General features: G+C 39.3%; 1 long non-coding RNA gene across 1 annotated transcript in view; it reads right to left on the bottom strand.

Annotated features, from left to right (window-relative positions):
• Positions 1 to 1,557: 1,557 nt before the first annotated feature.
• Positions 1,558 to 19,843, bottom strand: part of LOC105538423 — a 92,275-nt gene continuing 73,989 nt past the window's right edge. Inside the window, exons 2-3 of the long non-coding RNA XR_001005897.1 lie at positions 5,277 to 5,332; positions 1,558 to 2,642 (exon numbers count right to left, since the gene is read on the bottom strand). This is a non-coding gene — a long non-coding RNA (uncharacterized LOC105538423). The remainder of the gene's footprint in view (positions 2,643 to 5,276; positions 5,333 to 19,843) is intronic.

Below are 19,843 nucleotides of genomic sequence, written 5' to 3'. Positions count from 1 at the left end.
CCAGGTATAGGTGGGATGGATTAGACCTGTGTTTCCCAAACTTAAGTCATTTGCCAATTACTTTTAGGATTTTTGCCACTTCTGATCATGTACCACTTCTTTACATTTCTTATGTCATATTTTTCTTTAAGATGATTTAATTTGAAACTTAAATACATTTGTTTTAAAAAAGACTTTATCACTCCTGTAAATAGGAAACCAGCATCACTCGCTATAAACAGATAGTAATTGTGTGCTGATTGTGGTGGATCGTGTCTGTAATACCAGCACTTTGGGAAGCCAAGGTGGGAGGATCACTTGAGCCCAGAAGTATGAGACCAGCCTGGGCAACACAGCAAGACCCCATCTCTACAAAAAATAAAAAATTAGCCAGATGTGGTGCTGTATGCCTACAGTCCCAGCTACTTGAGGAGCTGATGGGGGAGGATCCCACCTCCTGAGTCCAGGAGTTAGAGGCTGTAGTGAGCTGTGATAGCGCCACTGCACTCAGCCTGGGCAACAGAGTGAGACACTACATCAAAAAAGAAAAGACAGTAATTGCGACAATAAAGAAAATAAAAACCAATGTTATTATATTTGAGTTAAATACCATCATCTCAGAAGGCTGTGATCCCAAAATCTGCTATCTTTTTGTTGAAAAATAGAGTAGTGAACACCCGAAGTGTTAAATATGTGCTAACATCAAACGAAGACTTTTCTCCTGAGGCAATCAAAAGAACTGAAGAAAACTGGAAAAGGAAAAACCTGCCTCTGCCATGTCCCCTCCTGCCGTTCTCCATTGCCTCATCCTGTGTTAACTCCCGGGGCCTCCATGCTGTTCTGTTCCACCAGTTCACTGAGTTCACTCCTGTCTCAGTACCTTCGCACTTGCGGTTCCCTCCAACCGGATAGATAAGTTTTCCCCAGATCCTTACAGAGTTCCATCGCTCACTGGCCTCTACTCAAAGGCTGTTTTTCCTTTTCTTTTCTTTCCTTCTTACTTTTTTTTTTGAGACGGAGTCTGGCTCTGTTGACCAGGCTGGAGTGCAATGGTGCAATCTCAGCTCACTGCAACCTCTGCCTCCTGGGTTCAAGCAATTCTCCTGCCTCAGCCTCTGGAGTAGCTGGGATTACAGATGCCTGCCACCATACCTGGCTAATTTTTGTACTTTTAGTAGAGACGGGGTTTCACCATGTTGGCCAGGCTGGTCTCGAACTCCTGACCTCAGATGATCTGCCCGCCTCAGCCTCCCAAAATGCTGGGATTACAGGTGTGAGCCACTGCGCCCAGCCAAATGCTGCTTTTTCTAATAGGTGTTCCCTGACTGACCACAGTCAGTAAAATAGCTCCTCATTCATTCATTCATTCCGGGTGAACTTCCATTGCAGTCCATCTATTTGGCTTCCTTCCTTGTCTTACCCTGTTTTTTTCTGAATGGCTGGATTCTCTTTGTTATATAGCCAACCAAAAATACAATGTATTCTTCTCTTGTTAGTTAAATAATATTGTTTGGTTTATAGGTAGGGTTAATTTTTATTTAAAAACATGTATGTGTAAAAATTACAGAAGAATATATGAAACACTTTAACCATATAATCTTCGGGTAGTAGGAGTTGTGGTGATTTTTATTTCCTTTGTTATACTTTTCTGTATTGACCGATTTTATTCCCAGTAAATTCAGTTGAAGATGACAAAATCTCTGTTTTTTGTAGTCATAAACTTGTACTAGTCATAAACATGTGCTAGCTCCATGTGAAAAAATTAGTGCTGTTCAACATAAATTCTCAGGATATTACACTCGAGGGCCAGTAAGAATAAGGGCAAAGAAACAAGCGTTAAGGCGAATAAATTAGATGACGAGAGAAAACCTAGTCTACAAAGTTACCATTTAAATCCTTAACTCCAGGCAGCTATTTCATAAATGGTTTTCTTTGGTCATACAAGGTGACCGTGGGTCACTTAAGGTAATGTTAAAATCACAAGTCAGGGTTTCTGTCTGACTGCTGGTGGGCCAGATATCTTCCCCTCCCATGAAAGAAAAATCATTCTGTAGTGTTAAGAATCTTGTCAAGTCTGTACTAATGAGCACTTCCTCTTCCCCCACCAAGCCCCTCACCCCAAATTCTGCTTGGGGCATTATACTGCAGGCTAATGATCTAAACAAAATTAAGATTGGTTAAATTAATAATTCCATGTTCCCAATTAAGAATTTATTTTGCACTTAAGATATTGATCCATAGTCCTGTGTATATGTTTAATGCAAGCAAATATTAGTGAAGCAAATTTGTCATTTTCATTTGTGTATTTTGGACAAAGGTTTGTTTATACTGAGTGAAATGTTAATTTGTCTGGTTATTTCTCCTTTTCCCAGCAAAGAATATTTAATCTCCTTTCTGAAAATGATTCGATTTGGGCAGCAAATCCTATGCTGAGAATTCTTCCCAGATCTCAAGTTATATAACTGAACAGATGGCATTCGCATGGCTTTGACAGGTCAGGCTGCGATCACAGGACATCCTGAGGAAGCAGCTCGGAAGCCTTCCCAAGGAGAGTGGGAAGATCCCGTGAGTGAGCAGGCATGTGTGGCTGTGGGATTGGGTGAAGAAATGCACTCTGACTCAGCTTCCCATCTTCACGGCCCAGGAGCAAATTCTTCAGGATCCTGAAAGAGGTACAAATAATCCTGCAGAAACTAGTGGTACATTTGATTGAATCAGAAAAATAAACAAATCTTTCCTGTGGGAGAAAACAAAGTCTCTCAGGGAATGTGATACAGGGAGAGTGATTTGGTTTGTGGTCATGGTTGAAATGCCACAGGTAGATGGACAGTGAATTGGATGTGTTCTAATTGTATCTTGGGCTTGCAGCATGATGGGGCAAAAATGGGAAAAATATCCCTGTCTTCACAGAGTTTGCAGCTTACTGGGAGAGAAAAAAATCAGTCGCTCAGTCAATAAATACATGAACAAATACACACATGACTGTGATAAGGGCCAAGGAGAAAACAAAATATGCCGGGAAGGGGGATACAGAGATGTGTGTATAAAATTTTAGATAGAAATCCTCTTTTAAAAAGTATGTCATTTGAGTAAAGAAAGACTTGACGGAAATGAGAGAGAAAACCATGTGTATAGCAGGGAAGGAGAACTCCAGTGAGCGGAGACAGCCAATGCAAATGCCCTGAGCCAAGGGAAATGCCCGGAGTGTCCAGGGACCCATAAAAATCCCAGTGCGGCAAAAGCAGAGTACACCGGGAAAGAAGTGTGCAAGATGAGGTTTGAAAGCCAATGTGAGGTCAGATCATACAGAGTCTTAAAGTTCACAGCCTGGAATTGCCATTTCTTCTGAGTGACATGGAAAATATTAGAAGGGTTTGGAGCAGACAAATGACATGATTTGGATTATTGTTTACTGGGATCACTCTTTGGAGAAAATAGATTGTGGGGCAGCAAGGGCAGAGGCAAGGGGCAGAGCAGTGAGGGGCAGGGAAGAAGCATCTAGAAGGTTATTGAGATAACCCAGGCAAGAGAGGAAGGTGGATTGGACCAGGATGGTGGCAATCTAAGCAGCAAGAAGTGGGTAAATTCTGGATATATTTTGAAGGTAGAATCAACAGGTCTGGTTAATGGATTAGATGCATTGTATGAGAAAAAAAAAAAAGAGGAGTTCAGAGTTATTCCAAGGTTTGGGTGCTACACAACTGGAAAGATGGAGTAGATGTGAGAAGCTTAATAAGAAGGAGGAGAATGTGGGAAGGGCAGGTTTGGAGGATATCAAGACATCTGTTTGGAATATATTATGTTTGAGATGTTGAGTGGGCAATTTAATGCACAAGTCTGATGTGCTAAGGAGAGATTTGGGCTGAAAATATAAATGAGACAGTCATCAGTACAGACATGGCATTTAAAGCCGTGAGGCTCCGTGAGTTCACCTAGTGATGGATAGTGCGTACAGAAACTAAGAGAATATGCAGACAGTGATAGTCTGTATGGAATGCTGCTGGTAAGTCCAATGAGGCAAGCTGACCATTGAGTTTAGCCATATGCAAGTCATCACTGATCTTTATAAGACCAGCTTTTTAGAATCTAGAGCAAAAGGTTTGCTGGACTGGGTTCAAGAGAGAATGCAGACATTGGACACAGCAAACAAAGACACTCCATTCAAAAACATTTGCTTTACAGGGAAGAGGAGAGATAGTGGTAGTTGGATGGGAAGATGGGATCAAGAGAGGATTTTAAAATTTTTTTAATTGAAGTACTATATATATGGTAAAGATGCTTACTGCTTGTGTATCGCTCCATAATTTCCACAACCAAACACACCCAAGTAACTAGTACTCATTTCAAGAAAAATAATATTGCTAGTCTCCAAAGTCTCCTGCCTGCTCCCTCTCAATCACTGTCCCCACCCAAGGGCAACAACTATCTTGAACTGACTTCTAAAACCCAATTCATTTTCCTACTTTTGTACTTTGCATAAATGAAATCATACAGTTCATGCTTTTCTGCATCTGGTTTCTTTGCCTGTATGTTACATTTGTCATATTCATCTATATTGTTGCCTGTAGTGACGGTTTGATCATTCTTATTGCTATATAATAATCTATTGTGTGAGTATACCAAGATTTATTGATCCCTTCTACTGCTGCTGGACACATGGGTATTTTCCAGTTTTACAAATAGTGCTCCTATGAGCATTCTAGTACATGTCGTTTGGTGAGCGACATTTTATTTGGTATATTGCATACACATTTTATTGGGTATATTTCTGTGAGTGGAATTGCTGGGGCATAGAGAATGCGTATGTTCAGGTTTAGTTTTCCAAAATAGATATATCGATTTATGCTCCCACCAGCACTGTAAGAGAGACTTTATCAGTAATAGGGGTGATATTATAATATCTTCATCTGTTACTCCTTTGTCTTATATCTTAATTTTTTGAGAATGAAGGGGGAGAAGAGGGGTAGTGATTACTGGGCCCCCTCAAAATCTTAAGGAAGAGACTGCTGCTCATAGGGCTGTTGTGAGGAGTGACCCACTGTAAAATACCTGGCATCATCCGGGCCTAGGACATGTATCCAGCATATGTTAGTTGTCACTCTAATTTTGTAGTCACCCTCTCAGCCTTGTCTCCAGGCAGAGGTCAAGGTAAAGCAGTGATAACTGCAGTTTCCTTCTCCTCCAAATCACACTCATCCATCCAATTTGCTTTATAGCACTGGGAAAGGGTGAGCGCTCAGGGTGCTTCACTGACCATATTGCAGGACCAAGAATAAGTAGCACAGAAGCTCACATACCCCTCTTCATAACTTTCTCTGCCTCCTTCTGTTAGACCAGGTGTTTCATCAGGTTCCTGAAGGGGTTAAAGAAGAGTCCTGTGTTCGATTTCATTGCAAGTCATCTAATAAACCATCTATAGAAAAAGCATACTCTAGAGATGGTTTATACCACCATTGAACTCTAATAGTAGCAATCCTAAGGAGGGCTGGTTAAATTATAGCTGGACGTAATTCCTTGCCATTTGTCGCTATCTGGAGATGTTCATTGTTTATTAACGAATAAATTTAATATACTTCTGCATTAAAAAAATTTCTTTCCTTATAGCTATGTCCATCCAAAAGGAGCATATGTGATTAAAATCATCACCAAGGAGATGAATTGATTTTTACAGCATTGTGTCTGATTATATCTTTTATTCCCACATCAAAACATCTTTCAGTGATGTAATCTAGGTAAAACCAAAATCTTCTCTATAGTGTATTTATATATACTAAAAGGATATATATATACACTTTAATTTTTAGAACAGTTTGGACTTGCAAAAAATTATAAAGATAGTAAAGAGAGTTCCTATGTGCTCCATATCCAGTTTCTCCTATTATTAACAACTTATATTTGTATAGTACATTTGTTATAATTAGTGAATCACTACCTGTATATTATTAACAAGTCAATACTTTATTCAGATTTCCTTTGTATTTATCTAATGTCCTTCTTTATTTTTGTTTGAAACAGAGTTTTGCTCTTGTCACCCAGGCTGGAGTCCAATGGTGTGATCTTGGCTCCCTGCAACCTCTGCCTCCCGGGTTCAAGCGATTCTCCTGCCTCAGCCTCCCGAGTAGCTGGGATTACAGGTGCCCGCCACCATGCCCAGCCAATTTTTAAACTTTTAGTAGAGACGGGGTTTCACCCTGTTGACTAGGCTGGTCTCGAACTTCTGACCTCTGGTGATCCACCTGTCTTGACCTCCCAAAGTGCTAGGATTACAGGCATGAGCCACTGCACCCGGCCCCTAATGTCCTTCTATTTCAGAATCCCATCCAGGATACCATATTACATTAGTTGTTGTGTCTCCTTAGACTCCTCTTGGCTGTGATGATTTTTCAGATTTACCTTGTTTTTGAGGAATACTCATCAAATATTTTGTAGATTGCTCCTTAATTGGTATTTATTTGATTTTTTTTTTGCATGATTAGACTGGATTATGGGTTTTTGGGTAGAAAACCACAAAGATAAAGAGGCTTTTTGTTGCATTGTATCATGGGTACATTCCATCAACATGACTTATTACTGTTGATATTGATCTTGATTGCTCGGCTCAGGTAATTTGTCATGTTCTTCACCGTAAAGTTAAACCATGTCTATGCTGCACCCTTTGGAAGGAAGTTACTACATACAGCCCACATCAAAGGAGTAGGGGGTTATGTTCTACCTCTTTGAGTGTAGAATATCTACAGAAATTATTTGGAATTCTTCTGCATAGGAGATTTGTCATTTTCCTTGATTTATTTATTCAATTATTCATTTATAATAGTGTGAACTCATAGTTATTTAATACTTTCAGTTATAGTTTAATATTGCATTATTTTGTGGTTCAAATTGCTTCAAGTTTGGCCATGAGGAGCTCTTGTTGAAGTTGGCTCCTCTATCCCTTTGAGATCCTCCTATCATTTCGTGTGTGTGTGTGTGTGTGTGTGTGTGTGTGTGTGTGTGTGTTAGATACTTACTTTCCGGCACTACAAGATGCTCCAGGGCCAACTTGTATATATGCTAACTCAATCTTAGAATCAGCAGTTTCTCCAAGGAGCTCTAGTTTCTTTTACTGGAGAACAGTATTAAAGCCAATATCTGGGCACTAGAAGTTCTCCTTGCTACTGGGGTGTCATTGCTTTCTAGGCTCTCTTAGCTGACACAACAAGGAAATATGTACAGTAAACTCTGTATATATGTACAAATATCTGTAAATATTTCTATATGTAACCATAGGTATCTATGTTAAGCTAAACATGAGTGAATTCATACTGATAGCCCCAACTCTAATACATTACCACATAGACCAACCCAGCCTATTCCCATTGCTTATCTGTGAACTCCATGAGAAATCTGGCTGCCACCATCTGCCATGCATTTACTTAATTGCTAATTCTGGTAAAAGTGCACAGCAGTATTAGAACCGTTAACTTGAAACCTTATGGGAAACAACTTTATTAAGTACAGTTTTATGGACATTTTCTTTCGCCTTTAGTCTTACAGACTCCTCTCATTTCCAAAATCACTTAGGTCTGCATCTTTTCCTCCCACCTCCTTCAGTGAAGCTGCTTTACAGATTTTTAATATAGTTAGATTGTTTTGTCACTGCAGTCCATTCTAGGACCCTTGACCTTCTAAATGATCTTGAAAATGTGCATACACTAATGTTTACTCTTTGTTCTATAAAGTTCCATGGGTTTTGATATATGCAGTGTCATATATCCATAACTACAGTATTACATAGACAGTTTTACCACTCTAAGAAATTTCTCCTGCTTAACCTATTTAATCCTTCCTCCCCTCTCCCTGAGCCCCTGGAAATCAATGCATTTTTTTTTTTTTTTTTACTGTCTCCATAGTTTTGCCTTTTCCAGAATGTGATATAATTGTAAACATACAGTATGTAGCCTTTCAGATTGGGTTGTTTCACTCAAAACTATGCATTTAAGATTCATTCATGTCTTTTTGTGATTCGACAGCTCATTTATTTTTATCATCAAATAATATCCCATCAACTGACTGTACCACAGTTTATTTATCCATTCACCTATTGAAGGATATCTTAGTTGCTTCCAGTTTTTGGTCATTATGAATACAGCTGCTATAAATATTTGTTTGCCAGGTTTTGTGTGGATATATATCTCAAATCAGTTGCATAAACACCTAAAGGTTCCAATGCTGAATCATATGGTAAGACTGTGTTTAGCTTCTCTGCCCTGTTTAGCTAGCATGTGCCACTCCTCAAAGCCAGGTGGTGACCACCCTACAATCATCAACAGTCATCATCACCAGTTATTTCACTATTTCTTCCACCCTCATTCCAATTTTCAGTACATAAATACGTCTATTGAGTGTACCTCCTGTGTAAGAATAATCATTCTTTATACTTTTCAAAGTCCTTTCACATGCATTATCACAATATCTCTAAAATAGCAGTATAGGAGCCAACCTGTTCCAGGCAGAATCCTGGCTCTGATCCTAACCTATGGCCTGACACAGGGAAAGTATCTGAATCTTTTCACCTGTAAAAAGGGATACTGCAGCACCTATCTAAACTTACCTGTCCATGTTGTAAAGATTTAATGAGTGTTTAGGGTAGCACCACTTCTTGGACCATGTCACACGCTGTTTGAAGGCTCAGCCAAGATTAGAATGCGAATCTTTTGATTCCTATTCCTATGCTTCTTATCCTAGAAATGAGATTATTCCCCCAACCACTTTTCCCTGCAACTTCGGCCAATATGGGGGCCTCGGTGGCATCAAAGCAATTGACCTAACAATCAATTTAGGAAACGCTCTGGTATTTTTTGTGCACATGCATGGTAGGTGAAGGATCTGTTTATAGTCAAGTAGGATGATCCAATAACCATTGACAGAAATAGTCTTTTCTTATCTTTAATGAATAAAAAGAATAGCAGACTTCATTTTAATATCTAGGCTCTTAGATCAATCAATGGGCTAAGTACTGAAATAGTTTAAAAATCCATGAATTGAACTGCATGAACATGAATCTGTGCATTAAATTCTATGGACATAAAATGAATCTGTTCAAAAACAAGTTTGGGCAGTTCACATCTGGTATGTAGTGTTTTCAGAGTAAGGTTTAATTATTTTAAGAGGTTTTAAAACTCTGTATCCCAGCCAGAGAATGCTTATCTGCTTTATGCTAGTTTTTACCTGCAGAGTTTTTGTCTCTGTGACATCATAGATTTATTTGCTGCTATATTTTAGAATGCATTGCACAACAGTGGGAACTGATCTAAGAAAGTTAATCATATTCTGGCAGTCGCTGAGCAGGCTGGCAATTAATGAGAAAGTTTGAAGAAAAATGTTATTTCAGAATACACCACAGCCTATTCTATATGGTCAAGTTGACTTTTTATGATCAGTTGGTTGCTTATGTTAACAGTGAAAGTGCAAAAATCCTCAAGGACTGACAAGCAAAGATTAATATTGTGTTTACAAAATAAGCAAACACAAAATATCCACAATGCTTTCACAGACACACACACACACACACGCACACACATATGCACATACATGCATGCACAAACACATCTTTGTTGCAACCTGTTCGTCTTGGGCTAGAGGTATGTGTGGGACGTGACTAGAACTATCGGTGAGGATCATCAGGATTTCAAATAACTTGCAATGATTGATATCAGTTATAAAACACTGAATTATCCAACTGATCATGGCTAGATTACAGTTTGGAAACCATTTATAAATAAAATTATATTCTAGTCACAACAATTTAACAATATAAATATATAGAGAAACTTAAACATACAAACATTTCAAGTAAATGCTAATTGTGACCTAATGCCTTTAGTAGAGAAGAATAATAAGAAAATTCATCTAGTGTTCTGTTTATAACTCTAATGCAAAAGGTAGTTCTCTATCAGTTGAGTCAAATGTTTGTATCTTGATTATGGGCGTCAGAATTTTGAGATCTTTACTGACCTACACTCCTACCAAGAAAAAAAAAAAAGGAAGAAGTGTGGCATTTATTTGTCCATTAGTTCACTTTGTTCATTCATTCTGCAAATATTCAGCATTTACCATGTACGTGGCATTGAACTTGGCCTGAAGAACAGACAACCTAATGGTGTTTGGAGAATTGAAATAGTTATACTGCAAGTAATCTAATTGATTAAATGTTCTTATTTAAAGTTGAAGACTGAGGCAAATTAAAACAGCCAAACAATTCTGGCTAGTTTTACCTATGCACTCTTGTTATGTCCATACCCATCTTCCACTAAACTTCTCGTCATTCTTCCCTATTTTCTAACCACTATTAAAACTCTGACAGATATATTGTTATTCACATTAATATACAATTAAGTTGGTTAATGATCCTAATCCATTCACTTCAACTACGTAAGTACAATGTAAGTGAAATAAACGCGTCATTTAAAAATGAGGTCTGATCAGTACCATAAGACAGGGCAAAAAGGAAAATAAAGAAAATGAGGTCTGAGATTAAAATTTTTCATTTAAAAACATCAAAACTGAACCCAGAAATGATCACAATAGAAGCAGACAGACATTCCTTAGAACCTCTTTCTACTTTCTATTTCCTAAAATGGTTTTTCTCTGTTTTATTTCATTTTGTATCACAGATGACTATTTGGTTTAGTGTGTCTAATTCCTCTGCAATTAGATTTGCAGAACATATTATTTCATTTTAATATAAAAGTTTTTGAATCACAGCCAAATTGCTGTAGGACAAGCAGATTTTGTTTTCTTACAATTTCATTAGTAAAAAAAATGAGGATACCAATATTGAAATGTCACAGATATGGAATTTTAAGTCAAACATCTGTGTTCCCTTAAAGGAGAATATATTTTCTGAAGCTTGGGAGCCTCTATTAGTGAACAAATTAGTTAAACAGACATTTGCAATGAAAAAAAAAAAAAACCCATCAGTTTTGTTGAATTATTTTTGTTTTATTATGGGTTTATTTCATTATTAAAAGTAGAAAAAAATACATAAAATAATAGAAGAATAAGAAATAAAACAATTACTTGAGGCTCTACTAGGCAAATGATTCTGACGTGCTTCACTGAACACATGATGTAACCTGAGCCCCTGTCTCTGGCTTGACAGAGCATCTGTTTCTCACAGATGCCTGAAAAACACCCTGCTCCTCTGGATGCTGGGGCGCATTTCTGAGCATTACACTACCTTTAGCAAAGAGTGCAAACACGTATTCTGTTTGTGAGCGATGGAAGAATGTAGACAGTTGTGTTGTGCATAACGTCTACCTCCTTCTATGTATATATGCTCCTGTACCCAAAAGAAAAGTCACACTTAATTCATGGTCCGTGGCTGTAGAAACAATAAGAAATACCACATCTCATATTGCAAAAAAGCAGGTAGAAGAACCAATATCTCTTATTTAGATATATTGTAGTAGTAAAAGAGCACATACCCAGTACGAAGGAAGGGGCATCTGCTTTTCTTAGTTCTGGGGATGGCTATGTTTAATAACTTCAGAGGAACACTGATGAGGTGGAAGACACGTGCATGTCTCTTTTTTCCCCCTATTGCAAAAAGAGCCCTGGTACAGAGCACTCAGTGGATACTCATAAATATTTGTTGAGTGAATGAAAAGAGAACAACGAGAACTGTGATGCATTTCTAAAACAGGACTAAAACAGGCCACATGGTTAAAGTAAATGAAGATACTTAGCCAGAGAGGAGGAGACTCAGGGAGCACAATAGTTCTTTTTGTATTTGAAATAAATTTTCACGTACAGGAAGAGCTAGATTCAACCTGAGTGACCTAGGGAACAAAATAAGTGACTGTATAAAGAGGAACATGCAATTAGAGCTGCCCCAAATGGAAGAGTAACCACTGGAATAACTCTTGTTAAGTCTTGACCATTCTAATTCTTACCCAGTTTCTACAACTTTCTGTTACCAAAGTTGCTCATTCATTCACCCATTCATTCAAAAACACATATTTACATGGGTGAACACTTATCTCCAAACTCATCAAATTGTATACATTAAATATGTACAGTGTTTTGTGTGACAATCATACCTCAATAAAGTAGTTTTAAAAACAGCCACCATCACCAAAAATCCCCCACAAAAATACATCTTGAGCACCTTCAGCATACAGGTACTCTATCAGGTTCTGGGGAAATAACTGTGAACCCAACAAACATGGCCTCTTTTCTTATTCAGTTTAGAAGCTGGTGAAGGAAACAGACAAGGTAGTCAGACAAATCCTTTACCAATGATCATGCAACTTTGGTTTCAGTAAAGTCAGTTGCTTAAATCAGAGTTGCATGATCACTTGTAAAGGATAACAAAAAGGGATATCCTGAATCATGTAAGGTCTAGACAGGATGATCTCACTAGTCTTTCCAACTTTTGAGATTCCTAGAATACTGTGCTTTCTCCCTGCATTCTCATCTCAGTAAATTGTCCCGTGATGACACCCAGAAGTCATTATGTTCACTGTCATCCTCCTCATCTCTACTGTGAAGTCACTACTGACTCTTGACCATTCTAATTCTAGTTCCCACACTCATCACAAGGGTGTCCTCAGGGTAGCTGGCTGACACCTCCTGAATCCACATCTCCGGTCCAGCAGCGTGCGAATGATAAAGTACAGCACCCCATGAGATCCTAATGAGGTTGGTTTGCTGATAATAGGTTGAGAAATAAGATTCTTCTGTGTGACGGGTTGAATGGTGGTCCCCATAAAGATATATCCACGTCCAAATCCCTGGAAACTGTGAATGCTACCTTACTTGGAAAAAGTCTTTGCAGATGTAATTAAGTTAAGGATCTTGAGATGAGATCTTCCTGGATTCCCCAGTGGGCCTTAACTCCAGTCCCAAGTGTCCTTCTAAGAGACAGAAAAGGACACAACAAACACACAGAGAAGGAGGTAATATGAAGACGGAGTCAGAGAATGAATGGATGTGGCCACGAGCCAAGGAAGCCAAGGACTGGCAACAGTCACCAGAGGCTTGAAGAGGCAAGGAAGGATTCTCCCCTGTAGCCTCCAGGAGGAGTGTGATGACACCTTGATTTCAGACTTCTGGCCTCTATAATGATGAGAAAATAATTCTTCTGTTGTTTTAAGCCACTTAGTTTGTGGCAATTTGTTTAGAAGCCCTAAAAACTAACCCATTATGCCTCCCACCATCCAATACAAACAGTTCATCACAGTGCTATCAGGGGGATCTTGCTAAACGTGAATCTGACCAACATATACCCCTGCTTTAAACCCCTTGTTTCTCTGCAACCCGTAGGCAGCACGCCCTTTCCTTGCTATGATGTCATGAAAGACTGTTCACTTGTATGACACACTTCCCTGGGGGGACACAGGTGATGCTCAACTCATAGCATGATGAAGTCAATGCCTCTGTCCCTCCCACTCAAGAATTCATATGAGAATAAAACTGATGAAACTTTTACAGGGATAGACACTCTAATTTAATTTAAACAAAATAAAAACAGAAAAGGAACCATCTTCAATCTGCTCCTGCTGTTAGGTGACTTGGAACACACCTCCACGGATCGTGCTCCGCTGACTGCTGCCTGCCTTCCTCTCCAGCTGCCTCCCGGAGCACGTTTTGCTTCAGCAAACTGACTCGCATTCAGTGCCTAGGACACATGGCAGTCACTTGTGCCTCTTTGCCTTTGCACATCCTTTTCCCTTTGCTTGGAATGCCCTTACCACACATAGCCACCTCACAAACTCCTATTCATCTCATAAAGTCAAATTTGTAATCCATTTACTCCAGGAAGCCTCTCTGCCCACTTACAGTTTCATCATTCCCTTTCTTATGCAACGATCTTACTGTTTATAAAATATAACATTTTATTTTATTACACCATATTGTAATTCTTTGTTTATGTATCCATTTCTTTGAAAGCCAGGCCATATTAAACTCATTTTATTCAGCCTTAATGAAAAGAAAAAAAGAAGATCCTGCCATTTGCCACAACATGGATGGGTGTGGAGGACATGCTGAGTGAAATATGCCAGACACAGAAAGAAAAATATTGCATGATCTCACGTGTATGTGGATTATTTTTAAAAAGAGTCTTATATACAGAAACAGTGAGTACAATAGCGGTTACTATGGGCAAGGGGAGGGGAGGAAATGCAGTGACATAGGTCAAAGGATACAAAGTAGCAGATACAAACAAGTCTAGAGATCTAATGTATAACATGGGGATTATAGTTACTAAAACTTGCATTGGGGTCAGGTGCAGAGCTCACCCAGCACTTTGAGAGGCCGAGGTGGGCGGATACTTCAGGCCAGGAGATTGAGACCAGCCTGGCCAACATGGTGAAACCCAGTCTCTACTAAAAATACAAAAATTAGCTTGGCTTAATCCCAGCTACTTGAGAGACTGAGGCACAAGAATCATTTGAACCCAGGAAGTGAGGTTGTAGTGAGCTGAGATCGCACTATTGCACTCCAGGCTGGGCGATGGCGTGAGACTCTGTCTCAACAAACAACAAACAAACAAACAAACAAACAAAAAGCTCGTATTAGGGATTTTTGTTAAATAAGTGTATTTTAGCTGCTCTTGTCACACACACACAAAAGTAACTCTGTGAGATGATAGATATGTTAATCTGCTTTATCATAGTAACGACTTTCCCGTCTATGTGTACCATAACATCATGTTATAAACCTCAAATGTACACAAGAAAATTTATTTTTAAAAAGATGAATAAACTCACCTTGGTATTCTGAGTGCTTAGCATATAGAGGAAACCCACCACCATTCTACTGAATGATATTGATCCAGAATTTATGCTCTGGAATTGGTGAGCACGTTTGAGGGCTGTGATACTTCTTTTGCAATAAACATAACATGAATATTAATATTTAATGAAAATTTTCATGATTTTAGGAGAGAGGCTTGTGAGAGGTTGGTAAAGAAGGTGAAAAAAATGCATTCATTTTTTAGGGAACTCAATTATTAGGCAGCCACACTGGGTTTCATAGAATCGATTTGAGAACTGGGAACATAATGATCTTCATCCAGTTCTGGTGATAAAATTGAAAGGGGATACTTTTCTTCTCCACAAGGAGAAATACAAGTAGTTTCAAGAACAAGACAGCATTTCGTCTTCACTTTCACCTGCAGATATGTCCCGGGCCCTGGTCCTTCTAAGTTGTCACCTGCCAATGCCTCTTCACACAGCTTTCTCAGCCCTGCCAGCACAGTCCCTCTTCTTCAGCAACAGAGAAGGGCACTGTGGCTCAGGGTTCCTTTGGGAATGGATGTTTGGAATAAAAATAACGCCACAATACCATTTCCACAAGTGCTCTACATGGCTTTAAAGAAAGCCTCTTGGTAAAAGTGTTTCCATCCCTGTCCTGAAGCTGGGATTCTGCCTGAGCTATTTTCAGCCTTGTTTCCAGTTGCCGCTGGCCAGTGGCAGGATTTCACACTCGGCTGCCACATCTCATTACTGCCCATTGCGCCCTTTTTCGGGAAAGCTTCTCCTCCCAGGCTGACACACGTGGGAGGCAGGCGGGCGAGACACTGCCCCTCCTTGCTCCTGCTGGATGCTATGGCCCTCTGGTGTATTTGCCTTTGGCGAGGCAGGACCTGCGCCTCGTTTTCCTGAAAGATAGTCCCTTCTCTCCCTAGGCTGTGAGCACAGATTTAACCACTTTCTTGGGAAGTTGCAGTCAGAAATGTATCCAGATGAATCCAAATGTGGGAGACTTCTCTACCTTGCTCTCTGCCCTGGAAAGCTGTGCTGCAGGACAACATGGAGAGGTTTCCTTGCACACTGGCTTCTGGAGGGACTCAGCCAATGAGGAGCCCCAGGAGGACACTGAAGGGAGGGGACTGAGGTCAGGTTATATTCCCCTGACTTCCTCCCTGTGATGCTGCCTCTGTGAGGCTGTGGTCCTTGACTTCGGTCACTGCCCCTGTCAAGGCAGTATATATATCTCTGCACAGGACCCTTTCCTTCTGACTTCCAGTAACTACAGTTGAGTCTTGAACAATGCAGGGGTTAGAAGTGCTGAGCCCTATGGGGTCAAAAATCCATGTATAACTTTTGACTCTCCCAAAACTTAACCATGAATAGTCCACTGTTGACCGGAAGCCTTATCAATAACATAAACAGCCAATTAACACATATTTTGTATGGATTACATATTGCAAGTAAGCCAGAGAAAAGAAAATGTTAAGAAAATCATAAGGAAGGGAAAATACATTTATAGTACTGAACTGTATTCACTGACATGTAAGTTTATGTTGCCTGTTTTCAAGATGGACATCTGTCTGGAATGGTGAGGAACTGCAGCTGCAAACCTTGATGTATGGTGCATATCGAGCAATTAAACTTTTTCCTTTTTTTTTTGAGATGGAGTCTCACTGTCGCCCAGTCTGGAGTGCAGTGGCGCGATCTCGGCTCACTGCGAGGTCCACCTCCAAGGTTCATGCCATTCTTCTGCCTCAGCCTCCCAAGTAGCTGGGACTACAGGCGCCTGCCACCCCACCCGGCTAATTTTTTGTATTTTTAGTAGAGACGGGGTTTCACCGTGTTAGCCAAGATGGTCTCGATCTCCTGACCTCGTGATCCACCTGCCTCAGCCTCCCAAAGTGCTGGGATTACAGGCGTGAGCCACTGCGCCTGGCCTAAACTTTTTCTTGTAATGTCATGACTTTTCTCTGCCACTTGGGAGAACTTCCAGCATCACTAGTGGCACTTTGTTTGGGTACCACGGTGTTATTCAAGGTTTACAGTATTGCACTAAACAGGATGAAAGACACAGGAGAACCGCAAGATAACTTTTTACAACAAGAAATTTAGTAGAGAGATAAATTGCTTACTTGTAGACGATTAGCAACACATGCGTTTTAAGTGGATACTGGCAACACTTGAGCTCACCACAATGGCAACAGGAGATGGCTATAAAATGATGACAGTAGTACAGTATGTACTGCAGTTAATTTGATGCAGTTAGCAGTTACGATTAATGCTGCATTTTTATGTTTGTTTACATTTCTCAACTGGGAACAGAGCCATGTGTGGTCTGTAAGTGTGTACGTTTTGATACATTTTAACTTTGTATAATAGACTTGTGTATATTTTATGGTAGTAAATGATGAAATAGGCTAGTATCTGTAGTATCTACATATTTTTTTTGCATTCATGACATACCTTACTTTTTCTTTATTTTTTCCCTATTTCTAGTCTAAGTGATCTGTTTTTCAAATTGTTACAAATCTCCAAAATATTTGCATATAAATGTAACCGCTCAGTTCAAACATCTTGTTCAAGGGTCAACTGTATTACTTCCCTTTACCCTTTCAGGGCAAGGTGTGGTAACCTCTCTGCAGTCACTAACTTGGGTTATTGCACTGTTCCCTGTGGCTCTATTGTATCTCACCCACACCTTTATAAACAGTACCATTGTAAATCTTATCCAAAGTTGAGTGTGCCAACTATTTGCTGTTGGAGCTTTTACTTTTAGATTCTAGACTGGAGAGACACAAAAGTTTAACTAACAGGGATCTTATAGATTTTGATAGATTATTTGGTTTCAAGGAACCAACTCAGACTTTCATTGAAGAGAGGGTCGACTGAAAGGACACAGTGGATTAAAAACACAAATGAAGTCCAATAAGAGTACATCAACCCCTTTGAGAACTCAAAAGACTATTTTTTGATTTCAGGTCTTGCAGTTTCTTATCTATATCAACTGTTCCGTTTCCTCTACAGAGCATGTTCCCCTGTTTCTCTTGATTCTTCCTTCATATCTATACCTCACAACTTCAGCTGGTGTGTGATTTTGACTTGCCAAGACACAGACTTCCTTCTTCACCTCTGACCTGGTAGTTGCCCTTACTAATTAAGTAGATGTTGTTGGAGCATAAAGCAAATTAATAAGCAAACTAACAAGATTGTAGTTATCAATGAGGAGATAAAATTCAAATTCTTTTTGGAAGAGACAGAGTACAAATGAGTGTTTGTAAACGAGGTTCATTGCTTAAGAGATGTACCTACCTATTTCTATAGAATCAAAAATCATGATGTATGTCTATTTATGTACCCATATTTCTCAGAAGTAAGAATCAAGTCTTCTAGAGAGTTGAAGAGAACACTTTTGTTCTCAAACATGATACTTAGGGACAACCTGGGATGAGAGGCCCGAGTTTTTGGTACACAGCAGTTTAGTGGCTTTGCCTCCCTCAAGCTAGTCTGAATCTCTCTGGAACAGACTTGTTTAAAACTACAAATAGGGATAAAGAATCCACAGCAGCTTCAGTCATGAGTTCAGCCACTCACAATGGTTGAGTTTATTAGACTTCAAGAGATGCTTTGAGTAGGCCATGAGAGGACATCTGACCCTTCTGGTATGCCCAAGCTCTCAACAGAACCTACTGACCAGGACTTTCTTGTCTCAGAGAAATCTGTTCCATAGGAGTGAACTGGTGAAAAGGGTAGAAGGTTAAACCTGGATTTATGTCAGCCAAAATGATATTTGTTGTTAAAAAGATCATTTACTTTAAAGTATGTGTTTTACATGAGGAAACAGAGACCCAGGAAATATAAGTGGCCTAATCCTGGTCACACAGAGAGTTGGTGTATGCTATACCAACTGCTCGTCTTTAATTGATTGCCTATAATACTGAAAGTATTTTCAAATCTAGGATGACCAGGATAGAGGAATAGTTCAGTGTTCATAGAAAACCCCTGGGAGAGTGACTTCCATAATAGGTTGATAAGAGGTGAGGGTAACCATATAACTTATTGTTTAAACTGAGACCGCAGTCAGAGTGAAAAGGAGTGTTGTTAATAATGAGGCTAGAACATCAGGCATAGTGTGGAAGTGTCTGCCTAAATAATAGGCCATTGCCAAGAAGTGGTAAAGAGGAATCTCTAGGCTAATCCAAGAACTCAGGGAGGCTGGGGAAATAGATGTCCATGTGACAAGGTCCTTGTCAGTGATATTTGCCAAGGTTCTGAGCCTCTGGCTACTGAAATATATAGATGATGAACTCCTCTAAAACATGGAGCCTTAGGCTGAGGTTCTTCATGTAATTGGAGGTTTACTGTTCCCTTTGACGGGAAAGGGGAACCATTTATCTCTCAAATTATAGACCACTGGTCTGTTGGACAGTTCTGACTTCTCAAATTATAGGGTCAAGTTTTTCAGTCTAGTACCTTGTATGAGGAACAAAGAAGTTGTGGTGTCAATTCCATACTTGCTCTGTTCTCTTTTATTTCATAAAAAAATAGGTAAGAGAAATGAGAAATGAAAGTTCTCTTAGAGTGCATATCAATGTCCTCATCTATCTTACTCCATAAGCAAGGGACCAAACTATATAATCTGTTTCCAGATCACTGGCCATTAATGCTTCTTCTGTATTTGTTATGGCACCACTGTCAAAGTTTTGTGTTAATTAAAACTCCAACCCTAAATTGTAGGAAATAGGATTGTGTTTAAGTTCTCTATCTCTTCTTTCCAAAATACATTTAAATAACTTGTTCCTGTTATGCAAAAAATAGGATCCATGCCTTCCAGTCAGAGCAAAAACGAAGGCAAGTTTTTACTGAGGATTTTTTTTTTTTTTAACAAAAGCAAATAAACCTACTGACTAATAATTTCCAGTAACAGCATTATGGCTAAAGCATAGCAAAACTAAAATCTCTCAATTGATAGTTACTCTTCCTTAATAAATTGAAACATGAAACAACTCCATCAAATAGATAATTTACTCATTCACCTGTTATTTCCTTCTATCAAGGACCCTTAATTTCCTGGCATCTGGCCCTGAACTTCATATTAGGGGTTAGGTTAATTTATGATGTTTATTTTG

Source organism: Mandrillus leucophaeus, unplaced genomic scaffold, assembly GCF_000951045.1.
Source record: "Mandrillus leucophaeus isolate KB7577 unplaced genomic scaffold, Mleu.le_1.0 Scaffold192, whole genome shotgun sequence".
NCBI lineage: Eukaryota > Metazoa > Chordata > Mammalia > Primates > Cercopithecidae > Mandrillus > Mandrillus leucophaeus.
The sequence above is the reverse complement of the archived record's forward strand: the minus strand, read 5'-3'. Positions and strand labels throughout refer to the sequence as shown.